This window comes from Mus caroli, chromosome 11, assembly GCF_900094665.2.
Source record: "Mus caroli chromosome 11, CAROLI_EIJ_v1.1, whole genome shotgun sequence".
NCBI classification, from domain to species: domain Eukaryota; kingdom Metazoa; phylum Chordata; class Mammalia; order Rodentia; family Muridae; genus Mus; species Mus caroli.
In genome coordinates, this window is record NC_034580.1 from 55,273,152 (window position 1) to 55,275,616 (window position 2,465).

At 44.5% G+C, this 2,465-nt stretch overlaps 1 pseudogene; it reads right to left on the reverse strand.

The window, feature by feature from the left end:
- Nucleotides 1-1,222: 1,222 nt before the first annotated feature.
- LOC110305936 lies at nt 1,223-1,990 on the reverse strand (annotated as a pseudogene).
- Between the last annotated feature and the right edge of the window lie 475 nt (nt 1,991-2,465).

Below are 2,465 nucleotides of genomic sequence, written 5' to 3' on the forward strand. Positions count from 1 at the left end.
AAAAAAAAAAAAAAAACAAAGTAGTGGAACAAGCAAATTTGGAAAAAAATAAAACACAATAAAGTAAGAATGACCTACAAGGTCCAGGTCAGCCTCTGAGCCCAGCAAGCCTGGGTAGTCTGGTCTATCCTGAGTGTGTGCATGGCCAGCAGCCAGTGTGCCGTTTGCTTGTCTTATGCCTCTCTATTCTAGACTCTTATTATGACAATATCGCCATCCACAGAAGCCTTCCATTTAACATTGGAAGAGTTTGAGCTCAGACACACTGAGAGTATTCAGGTATTTGAGAGAGGAGAAGCCAGATGTGATGACGGGCCTGGAACTCTAGCAGGCCGTCCTGGGCTGGACAGCGACATCCTGTCTAAAAGGTGAACAAAAATAACAACGGATGAGAGCAACAGATTGATGCAATTAACATTTTCAGTCTTACTTGGTTTTTGTCTAGATTTTTTAGTGTTGTTTCTATTTGAGCCATTTTGCCTCTTTAAAAAAAAAAAAGGTAAGTGTGCTTAAATATTGGTGTGTTTGTGAGTGTTCTCTCATCAACATTTTTAAAAAGTTACAGGCAAGCAAGAGTAACTTTAGAGCATTTTCAGAAAAGTGACCTCAAATTTATATGGATATTTGTCAGAAAAGAATGTGAACTAAACTGGGAAGTTAGCAAATAAAACAGCAAAGGAAATATTTCCCTAAGCTTGCTGTGTGCAGGGCGCTGTGCTAGCTGTGGAGATGCTGCAGAATACAGAAGGCCCCTTTCCCTGAAGGACAAGGCCAACAGTGGCACACAGCTAGCAAATTCCTCTGATAGTGCAATCGCTTCTTTGTTTTTGCCAGGTTCTCTCTAGTTTCTCAGGCTGCTCTCAAAACTCCTGGGCTCAACTAATCATCTCTCCAACCCCCTGAGCCGATGGGACTATAGATGTGTGCACTGCTGGCACAGCAGAGTGAGTATCTCAATGTGGGGGGTGGAAGGGACAGGGGACAGGGCTTCACTGTGGTGTAAACAAGCTGGCCTCAACCTGCAGTCCTGCTGCCTCAGCCTCATGCGCTTGGATGACAACATGCCCCACGGCACCTTTCTAATATGTCAATTTTTTTTTTTTTTTTTTTTTTTTTTTTTTTTTTTTAGTTTCGTCATGCTGTTTAATCTAGCATGTTGCCTTGAAAGGCTTGTAGTAGCAAGAGTACAAACACTTCTCCAGCATGCCTCCTAGACACCATTTCACCCACTGCTCTGTTTGGCCACCAGGCTCTCCTCTCTCTCTTCAGCAATGGTGAGGCAGATTCCCCTTCATTGGGGAAGAGAGATCCATAGTTTGTTGCCCTTGCTGGTAGCAAGAATGTTGAACAGCCAAGTGGCAAAGTGGTTGCCATTGGCATCTTTCACACGAACCACATTAAAAGAGCCAGGATGTCTCTCTTGATGACCACACCAATTCTTCCCAAGTTAGCACCTTCAGTCACCATATACAGGTTCCCAGTGTCAAACTTGATGAAGTCAGTTATTTTGCCCATCTACAAATCAATCTGAATGGATTCAGTTCACCTTGATGAGGGGATCAGGGTATCGAATAGTTGGAGCATCGTGGGTCACCAGATGAGGGATTCCTTTTGTGCCCACAAAGATCTTTCTCACTTTGCACAACTTGGACTTGGCCTCCTCGGGTATGATAAGATGAAGAGCAAAGCGACCCTTGTCATAGATCAGATGGAAGTTCTCTGAAGACCTGTCAATGCTGAGGACACGCATAAACCCAGCAGGGCAGGTTATGTCAGTCTTGACTTTCCCATCAACCTCAGTGAAGCATTGCATGCAAATCTGTCAGGGCATGTGTAAGTCTCTTCCTTAGGAAAATGATCAGAGAAGGCATTCCCACAGCTTGTGAGCACCACTGGATGAATGGGGAGCAAAGGCACCAGTCAATGTATACAACATTCAATGTTCTGGAGTCAATGCACACTTCAGATACTCCTTGGAACCACAGGTCATGACTATGCTGAGAATGGGACCTAATATCTCATGGACCTGAGCTGAGATGGAAGGCACAGGCATCGCTCATGAGTGAACAGGGCTGCTAGAGCTAGAAGTCTGAGGCCCAGCATCCCCTCTCCAGTGCCTCAAAGCCAAAACTAAAGGAGCTGAAGAGATGGTTCAGCAGTTAAGAGCACTGGCTGCTCTTCCAGAGGTCCTGGATTTGATTCCCAGCACCCACATGGTGGCTCATTGTAATCAGAACTGACTGTAACTCCAGTTCCAGATCTGACAACCCTTCTGGTCTCTGCAGGCATCAGGCACACATGTGGTACACAATCATAAAGGCAGGCAAAATACCTGTCACATAAAATAATAATAGGGAGTTAAACAAAATTTAAAAGACAACTAGCCTTGACACTAGAAGCAGAGGGTTTGGGACTTGGGTGCTCTTGAATAGCTGTCTGTCCAAATTTTCCTTTAAAATGTTCCA